A 10,125-nucleotide genomic window follows, 5' to 3' on the forward strand; every position below is an offset into this window, starting at 1 on the left:
CGCCTTGTGCTGCTGTGGCTTGCAGGAGACTAGGACTTACTGCAGAGGTTCTAGTAACATCCCCTTTTCCTGTTCCCTACAGTATAGTTATGCAAGATGGAAAAGAAGACACACAGAATCCAAAGATCTTCTCCATTTGAATTCTGAGTCTTATGTGCCCAAGGAACTTATGAACAGACTCAGAGCAAAGTGAAGAGCCAAGGGCTATTTTCAACATGATAACAGAGCAGCTCTTAGAAAGTCATGTCCTTATCCCTGCCTGCGAATGCAACCATGTAGGGGTTTTTGTTGTTGTTGTGTTATTAGGAACTGAACCCAGACCTATGCACTGAGCCCTTTTTTATTCTGAGGACAGGTTCTCACTAAGTCCCTAAATTGCCCAAGCTGGGCTCGAACTCTCTAGCCTGCTACACCAGCCTCCCAGAGGGATTACAGGCACATGCCACCACGCCCAGTTGAGCACACTGGTTCTGAAAGCCACTTGCTTCCCTCTTGGCTTTCTCCTGGGGTCCTTGCCTGCTTCACCCTGTTGCCTTCTGTCTAACTTGTGTTTCTCATGCTGCATTCCAGGGCTTTCATTTTCTCTCTTCACAGCCTTGTAGAGATGGAGAACAGCTGGTCCCTGATTCTCTGGAGAATAACTTTTCAGGGGTTAGTTTTAGTGGAAATACCAGGGTCCTGAAGAATTTCCCCCTTTATTTGAAAACGAATGACTTCCTCCTCTTCAGGCTGCTCAGAGAGGCTTCCACCTGAGTTGTGGTAACTTCAAAGGCTCCAGACATTTCTGTTTCAGAGGCCCGAGGATAGCTGGGGCCTTCTCCTGCTGCTTCTACCCAGGACTCTGTGGCCTCCGCCTTCAAGGCAGCCCTGTGCCGAGGGGAAGACCCGGTGCACATGTGCTAATGGGCATAGGGTCTCCCTTTGCAAAGATGCACATGTTGACTTTTGTTCTGGAGTGGGCATGTGTTTCCAAAATACTGCACTCTGCATTGCTCAGAGTCAGCCTTGGAAAGCAAAGATGCAGAAGAGGGAAAAAGCACTCAGCTAAGGCCTTGTATCCTCAATTTCAGTGAGTAATAAATATTTATGACCAAGTTACAAGTCCTGAAATAGAAGCTTTTAATAGAAACACAGGTACTTACTGTTGTGTTAATTACAGGCCACTGCTGGCCTTTCCAAGATATGCTTTATGTTCATTTTGAACACTTGCAGTGATTCTTTTCTTTTTTTTAAAAAAAAAAAAAAAAAGTGCCTAGAAAGCAGCTGTTTTCTATATGCAGCTGGATTCTACAAGCCAACTGTTCCCTTTTTAGCAACACTGTCAACCTTAATTTGAGATTAATCCTAGTGCAGGTGTCAGGTAAGGCTAGGACATTTGCACGGACCAAAAATTCTGCAAAGGGGAAGAAAGAGGAACTCAGGAGCAAAGGGGCATGGCACGTTGGACACAGTACAGGAAGACTGAGGCCCCTCAGGGTGGGTTGTTAACTGTGGAAGCTGTGTCTGTCCTCATCTGCCCCACAGTTACCATCTTGGACTCCATACCTGGGTCCATGTAAAAGATGCCTGTGTGCAGAATGGCATCGTATTTTAAATGCCATGTCCCCAGTTACATAAAATCTCACAAAGAAACTCCATAAATCACACCATGACAGCTACCGTACCGGGCTTGTCCAACACTAAACATAAGTAGACTCTTCTTTCAAGTTGAGCCTTCAGTTGTAGGCAGCACCATCACCCTTCAGCAAACATCTGTAGTTCATCTTATCGTTTGAAGAAATATATGAGTTTCACTGTCTTTTTTTAAGCCTTTTGCAGCTTCTGCTCCTTGATTTGTTTGAAGGCCATCTGCTATGTATAAAATTGGGGGTTGGGGACATGGTGTGGATAAAGAACATTTGGGAGATGTACAAGCTGGGAGAAAATGCAAACACGGAATGCTTTAGTAGCCATTGGGGGGTTGAGGGTGGGCCACTTTCTCAGCCTCCAGCCCCGTAGTGAGTGTTGAACTTGGGGCACCATCATTGGCTACAGCTGAAGCTTGTTCTGGTTTGGACTTGCTCTGGTTACTTTACCGCTCAATAGATTCATCCAGGCTCCCAGTGAAAAAGAGTCCCCCAGGGGTGATTCCGAGATCTTTGAACCTAGAAATCCATGTTGGACTTGACCTCCAAACCTCCCCAAACCAACCCCTACCCCCAGGACTGAGAGATGAAAGTGGCACCCAGGAGCCTGAGGGGATGTTTCTCACAAGAATGGAAAAAAAGGCCCTGGTTGAAGGAATATCTGTCATGGCATAAAGTCACCACAGGGTGGTACAAATTGTGCAGTTGCACGTTTTCACTCTGGCATGCTTCTCTGAGAAGCACAGGGGAAAAACCAAGTAACTCATGCAAATTTCACATCCAGGGGCTCCCTGATCCTTCTGCCCAAGCAGAGGGGTTCAAGTAGAAGCTGGCTTTGTGGAAGCACCAGATGTTTAAACACTTGACCCTGGAGATAATCGCCACCTCTTTCCACCTCTGACCACGCCTGGCCCAGTTTCCTCAGGCCAGGCTGCCTACATTGTTCAAATTCCAGGGAGTACCACTCCTCTGGCCAGGAGATTAATTTAAAGGATGTGCTTGATGACCAGGGTGCCATTAAAGCAAAGCTAAGTCAGCAATGATGACAGAGATTTTATTATAACATCAGCTTTCCCTCTGCCCTGGAAGAGTCTGCCCTCCTTATGAGGACCAAAGAGCTGCTTATAAATCCCAAAGTTTCCCACAGCCCCCTTCACTTTCTCCTCAATCCCACAAAATCCAAAGCTGCTTTAGTAAAATGAATTAAAAGCCATTATTGTTATCATCATTATTGTCAACAGTACCGTATTGGTTTTATTGCCATAATTAATAGGAAAGTTGTGTGGTGCTCTGGCTTGGTCCTTTGTGAGGTCTCTCCTGCTTTTATCTGTTTCACTGCACTCTTACATGCAGCTGCATAAAAATTTCAAGCTTGAAGCTATGGGTTTTTAAAGCACTTTTGATCCTTTGCCCCTGAAATGACAAATGAAAGTATCAGTTTTTGTGGGGGTTTTCATTTTGGTGCCGGGGATTGAACCCAGGGCCTTGTGCATGCTAATCACTCTATCACTCTGCTACCTGCCCCCAGCCTGTTTGGTTTTAATAGGAGGCTGATTACTCAAGGTCCCAGCAGTGTAGGACGCCTTAATCAACTGTGACTTGGCCACATGGCTTTGCCTATCACAATAAGCCAATGTGCTGCCATGCTGATCCCCTTTATGCAGCAAATTATTGACACTGTCTTACTCTGCCTGTCCCCACTTCCCCTCCCAGCAAAGCTAGTGGAAACCCCTTAAACAAATAAACATGGAGATTCCTTTGGGCAATATCACAAATTGCCCCTACTCTGCCAAACCTATGAATTCGTGGGATAAAGTTTTTACCCCAAAGAGTGTTTTTAAAAAGGAATTTCTTATCAATCACATCCTACAAGCTGGGAAAATAAACTGGCCTGCAGTTATTAGTCACTTGGCAGAGAACTGGAGAAAAGTTGCTTCACAGAATTGATTCAGCAGTGAAGGTACAAGGACCAGGGAGTTATGGCTGAGATTCCTCCCCACTGGGGCATCGTTTTCTCCATAGCTGCCTGTGAAATGCTTGTGGTGTTCTGCAATCATGGTCATGATTTGTTGGTGCACTTTTATGTACAAGGGCCTCCATCTGTTGAGGTCTGCAGCCTTCCCTCTGACAGTTCCAGATGTTGTGAAGATGAAATACCTCCTGCTTGAGGAACTGTGCAACTAGGCGCCCCAAAAGGTGTTTTGAATACAGTTTAAAAAGGCATCTGTCTCAAAATAATTTCAACATCTCACCATTTATAAGCTTGTCAGATGCATTTTTGGGACCTCAGATTGTTTTAAGAGGATCATTTTTATATCAAGTTATTTAAACCATTGAAATCTCAAAATTTTGCCTCATTTTTTTCTTCCACCTATTCAACCTGCCTTCCAACATACTGCTGTCTTTCTATATCCAGTATGAGGCAGAAGGACCTGGTGTCACGCCTGGGGCAGCAAAGAGGGTGGAACTTGCTGGGTCTCATTGGCCTGGGTTGACTCAAGATTCACTAGTGAAGAGTAATAAAGGCGCCTGGGCCAGACTCCACTCCTCCCGCAAGCCTCGTAACTCATGTACTGTCAATCTCTTAAAATAGGAATGCTACTTGACCCTTCTCAGGACGTTGGAGGGCTGTATGAGCATGAGTTTCCTCGGGGGAACACCCGTGCCTGAGACCACCCTTTAGAAGGCCACTCTCACCCAGCTCAGTGCAGACTAACGTTATTCTTGGGTCATTTGACTTCACTCTCAGGCATGAGTCGAGGATGGTGCTAAGCTGTAAATCACTTCCCTCTGGAATGAATTTGAGCCAGAACCGATGGGCTTGAGCATTCCTGCCTTGCTTGGCCATGGTAAAGAGATTATGGTATGTAAAATTTGGCTAAACATAGCTTGTTTCGATTTCCTACTTTCCTGGTTGTCTGTCTCGCTCTGAAAGGTTAAGACCTGGGTGGGGAAATGGCATCCACACTGTGGAATTGTTCTTACTCCAGGCCAACACTTTCTACTCAGAGGTTGACCACGTAAGGGCACTGTGCAGGACTCATGCCAAAGGAACTCAGTCCCATCAGAGAGATATTCATAAACTTGGGGGGGCGGGGGGGGGGCCCTCTCACAAAACAACAAAAGCAGGAAACAGCTAAAATCCAAATCCTGACTATGCTGTGCCCTGAACTCATCCATCCCTGTTCAAGTGGACATCATCTCACAAAGTGGATGAGAAGCTGACCTTCCCTTTTCCTTGTGTTGTTAGCCTCATCCCAAAACTGCAGTGACATCATTCTAGCAGATCTGATTGCCCTCCTAAGGATTCTTTCTGAACTCCATCAACCCATTTGAAATGGTTCCCCAACCCGCAGTCTCTTGAGATTTACTTTTGTGGTTCAAATACTCAAGTTGAAATTGTTTTTCCTGTCATCTCCCTGCCCACCTGACCACATACGTCCCCCCGCCCACTAAGAGAGGATGACCTGGGGAGAAGAACAGCAATGCACACTGTCAGTGCTGGTGTCTTCAAGTCATTGGGAGCCCTCTTGCTTTCTGGAACATAAATTTGCAGCATGGAAATTAGAACTACTTCCTGGAATGGACGTGGTGAATGGTGCATGGATTGTGGGAGCAGGTCTGCATGTGAGGAGGCCAGGGTGTCACGATAGAGGGCCCACACCCACACATGTGTGCACAGAGAGGAGGGGGCTGCCAACATGGTCAGACAGATGTGAGCAGAGACATCTGCAAATTAACAAATCCCAGCCCCTGGGGCCGTGTCCTGCATTCGTCTTGCTGAATAAGGTAGAGTTAGAAAGTAATTTTGATTAGCATTTGTCCAAACTATTTATCATAGGAAATTACACAACTGCATTGGAGGCTGGGATTTTGATTGAGCCTAGTCACATTGTTGTGATTTCACAGCAGGAAGCATTAGTGTCCAGAGGCAAAGTGCCTTTTGCTTGACTTCTGTGCCATGACGATGTATAAGGTACTCTGTAAGAACACACTTTAAAAGTAGAATCCCAAGAAAACAAAGCAGAGAGAAGAGAGCCCCCTATCCACTTTCTTTCCACAATAAAAGAATGTGCAGCCAATGTCCCTCCTCAAAGGTAAACAAGTACACCAGCAAATCCTAAGAGATACTTTTCTTCTCCAAGATATGGAAGAAATATTCATATTGAAAGTCTGCAAGGGATGATGGAATCTTTATTAAAAAATTATTTTCTATAAATGGAAAAAGCCGTGGATTAAGATAAATGTTCTAAATGTGGCAATTATAGGTACTTAGAAATCTGCATAAATATTTGCATGCATGTTTATGCTTTTTTTTCAGATGATTAATTTCTTCCTCTGTTCATATTGCCACAGGTATATCACTTGCCCAGTTATCTCAGGCAAAAATAACTGCAACTTTGTGAATTTGTTGGCATATGTAGAAAAGATAGAAGATAGTCAAAAATCCTAATGGAAACAAAGAATGCACTCTTCAAACAGACATCAGACCCAAATGTCATTGGCAACTTTCCTTCTCATCTGCTCAACTTTGTTAGCAACGGAGTGTTCAGTGTCTGGTACTTAAAACTGCTGGAGATTACTGACCCTCCCCTCTTCTCTTTCTCTTGCCTTCTACTCAGTAAATCCACTGAGACAAAGGCAGGGTAAAAACCAGAATTGGGGCACTGGTCAGTCCCCTCGCTGTCCAGAAAGCTATCCCAGGGTACACTGAGACAACCTGGCACATTGTTCCAAAATACCTGCACAAAATCTACAAGCCAGAAAACATATTCTTAAAAAATCATTTCAGGGTCGCCGCGGAGCTCGAGAGGCGCCCGGGTGCACCGCGCCCGCGCCCGGCGCGATCAGGAAGCGCAGGCCACGCAGGACCAACTGAAACAAAGTGCGGCCCTGCGCGGGCCCGCCGCCGCCATGGCCTCCGAGGAGCTGTACGAAGTTGAAAGGATTGTTGACAAAAGGGAAGACCGAGTACCGAGTACCGTATGGTGTGGTGGAAAGGCCACGACAGGGAGGACGTCACGTGGGAGCCCGAGCAGCACCGGGTCAACCACGAGGAGTACATCCAAGACTTCAACCAGCGCCACAGGGAGCGACAGAGGGAGAGCGAGCGCGCTCCCGAGGGCCAGCAGGGCCTCTCCCAGCAACGCCCGGAAGCACAGTTCCAGGTCCCCTACCAGCGGCTTCTCCAAGTCCGCCCCGAAGGCACCAGTGATGGGCAGGGACCCCGAGTCCAAGAGCAGCGCGCTGCTCGAGGCCAGCCAGAAGCTCAGGAGAAGCACGGCGCCCTCTCTGCCCGGCCGGAAGAGCATGGACCTTGCAAAGTCGGGGATCAAGATCCTCGTGCCCAAGAGCCCCATTAAGAGCAGGACCGCGGTGGAAGGCTTTCTGAGCTAAGGCCCTAGGAAGCTGGACCCCGTCGAGCAGGGTCCCGAGGAAGTGGCGGCAGAGAAGCCCGTGGGAGCTCTGTTGGGCCCTGGGGCGGAGCAGGCCAGGATGGGGAGCAGGCCCCGGATACACCTGCTGGTGCCTCAGGCGCCGGGCCCGTGACCGCAGCCATGGCCACAGGCTTGGTCGTCAACGGAAAAGGTACGTCTCCATTCATGGATGCACTCACAGCCAATGAAACAACCAACATACAGATGTGTTTCACAGGAGTGACAGCCGTGAAAAGGAAATTTATTGATGACGGAAGAGACCAGCCTTTTGACAAGCGGTTGCGTTTCAGTGTGAGGCAAACAGAGAGTGCCTACAGATACAGAGATATTGTCGTCAGGAAGCAGCATGGCTTCACCCACGTCTTGTTGTCCACAAAATCATCAGAGAATAACTCACTAAATCCAGAGGTCATGAAAGAAGTCCAGAGTGCTCTGAACACGGCCGCGGCTGATGACAGCAAGCTGATGCTGCTCAGCCCAGTGGGTAGCATCTTCTGCTGCGGTCTCGACTTTATTTATTTCATACGGCGTCTCACAGGTGACTGGAAAAGAGAAAACACTAAAATGGCCGAGGCGATCAGAAACTTCGTGAATACTTTCATTCAGTTTAAGAAGCCTATTATTGTAGCAGTAAATGGCCCAGCCGTTGGACTAGGAGCATCCATATTGCCTCTTTGTGATGTGGTTTGGGCTAATGAAAAGGCTTGGTTTCAAACACCCTATGCTACCTTCAGACAGAGTCCAGATGGCTGCTCTACCGTTATGTTTCCCAAGATTATGGGAGGAGCATCTGCAAATGAGATGTTGCTCAGCGGGCAGAAGCTGACAGCACAGAAGGCATGAGGCAAGGGCCTGTTTTCCCAGGTGTTTTGGCCGGGGACCTTCACCCAGGAAGTCATGGTTCACATCAAGGAGCTCGCCTTGTGTAATCCAGTTGTGCTGGAGGAGTCCAAGGCCCTCGTACGATGTAACATGAAGCTGGAGCTGGAGCAGGCCAACGAGAGGGAGTGTGAGGTGCTGAAGAAGATCTGGGTCTCAGCCCAGGGCATGGACTCCATGTTGAAGTACTTGCAGAGGAAAATCGACGAATTCTGTTGGGCGGCCACGTGTGGAGGACACTAGAGCTGGCCTGAGTGGCATGTCGGCAGCTCCAGTTGCCACAGTCCATCCTCAGGGTCTGAAACATGCTCACCTGTAGCTTGTCCTTGGAAGCAGGACTGGAGACATCCAAGCTATTTCCGAGCAGTTTTTAAGTCCTCTACCTTTAAAATAAATAACTACAAAGCTCAAAAAAAAAAAAAAATCATTTCAGGACCGGGGATTTAGCTCAGTGGTTCCAGCGCCTGCCTTGCAAGCAAAGGTTCCTGAGTTCAATCCCCAGTACAAAAAAAAACAACTCATTTCAGCAATCCTGATTTATGCTGCCTAAGGAGCTATTATTCCAGGCTTCCAGAATGCCTGGTGCAGATAAAAGCTGAATCAGAGGTCTCCAAACCATGATGTTCAGCTACAATCTGAAAACTTAAGTCTCACAGTAATTATTTCCTTAATACTTCTGCATAACTCTTCCTCTACTTAAAAATATTTGAGCTTCTCACCATTTGCATACTGGTATTTGATGCCATGTATATAAAATTTTCTATTTTACTACACATTGATTGTGCATTTTATAAACTTCAGAAGGACAAAATAACCTCCTTTATCCATAGGGTCACTATCTGGTTTTCTTTCTTTTTTTGGCAGTACTAAGGATCCAATCTAGAGCCTCTGCATGCTAGGCAAGTGTTGTACCACTGAGCTACATTCCCAGCCCTGGAACCCTGAGTATCTTTACCCAGCAACCTGGGGGTCTTTGAAAACTTCTGGAAACATATTGTCTGCCATTTCTTCCCCAGATACTTTGAGCTGCAGAAACAGACTTAAAACTCATCCCATACCACTGTCAGTGTGTGAGAAACAACATAACTCCACGCCTGGGGCCCTCACCTGGCACTCAGTGAATCCTTGGTGATGAAAAACTTGGAGAAAATCAGTGTTTGCACAGAGATAGTGGCTCCCCAGTGCCCATACTCAGGGCTTGATATGCCCTGTTTGATGGGAGCTGGAAGGAGCTGCCCCTGCTCAGACTGGGGATTTTGCATTCAAGGAAGTCTTCTAAGTATTTAAAACCATTTAACAACCGCCTCTATCTTGATAGTCCTACCTCTCCAAGCCATCTGCCCTCTTGACACAGCACTGGTGTCCCTTCTTTGCTTTCTTCTTGGCCTGAGAATATCTCTGTCAGATGCAGGCCAGAAATGTCCATTCACTATGGGGATCTTAAAGATCTGCAGTGGCTTCCCATTGCATGCATTCAAGATCAAGATCAAAAGCCTTCCTGGGGCTTTTGATCATAAAGGATCTTCTAGGGCCTTTATGATGAAGGCTTTGCCTCATCCCAGCCCCTTCTCTGGGCCCCCACTGCTCCAGCTCTCCCACATGTTCTCAGTCTTTGCGGGTTCTGCCTCCTCCCATAAACCCAGGCTTCTTTGGGTAAATGCCTGCTGGCCTTTCAGAACTCAGCTCTAACCCAAGTCCTTAAGGAGGCCTTTTTTTGATACTCGCCACACTGGGTCAGATCACTACCCTCCTTCCTCTCATATGCATCCCACTAGCAGCCCCTATAGTGCCCTTCAAAGCATTGCGGAACTGGTAAGATCATTTGATTATTAAGAGATTTCTTCACTAGACTGTGAGCTCCAGGGAAACGAAGCCATATTGGTTTTGCTCAATCGTTTTCTCCCCAGGACCTAACAAATGCCTGAAAAACTTGGCACATAGTAAGGAGATGCTCAGTAAAAGTTGGGTGAATGAAAGCAGGCTTGTAGGTACTCAAGAGGTAGGAGCGATACAGAGAGTGTGGAAGAGAGGGAGAGTGGTAGAGAGTAAAGGAAAGAGGGAGGGAAATAGGAATGGAGGGAGAAAAGGAAGAAAGAAGTAAAGGGAAGGAGAGAGGGAGAGAGGCCAGCCAGAAAGACAGTAACAATCAACTCCAACACTATGTAAATTCTTTGCTATTTCTA

General features: G+C 47.0%; 1 pseudogene; it reads left to right on the forward strand.

Annotated features, from left to right (window-relative positions):
- The first annotated feature begins 4,440 nt into the window (after window positions 1–4,440).
- On the forward strand, window positions 4,441–8,819 carry LOC101709544 (chromodomain Y-like protein pseudogene; annotated as a pseudogene).
- Window positions 8,820–10,125: the final 1,306 nt, after the last annotated feature.

This window comes from Heterocephalus glaber, unplaced genomic scaffold, assembly GCF_053883595.1.
Source record: "Heterocephalus glaber isolate CG9 unplaced genomic scaffold, H.glaber_assembly_v1.0 deba00000347, whole genome shotgun sequence".
Taxonomy (NCBI): domain Eukaryota; kingdom Metazoa; phylum Chordata; class Mammalia; order Rodentia; family Bathyergidae; genus Heterocephalus; species Heterocephalus glaber.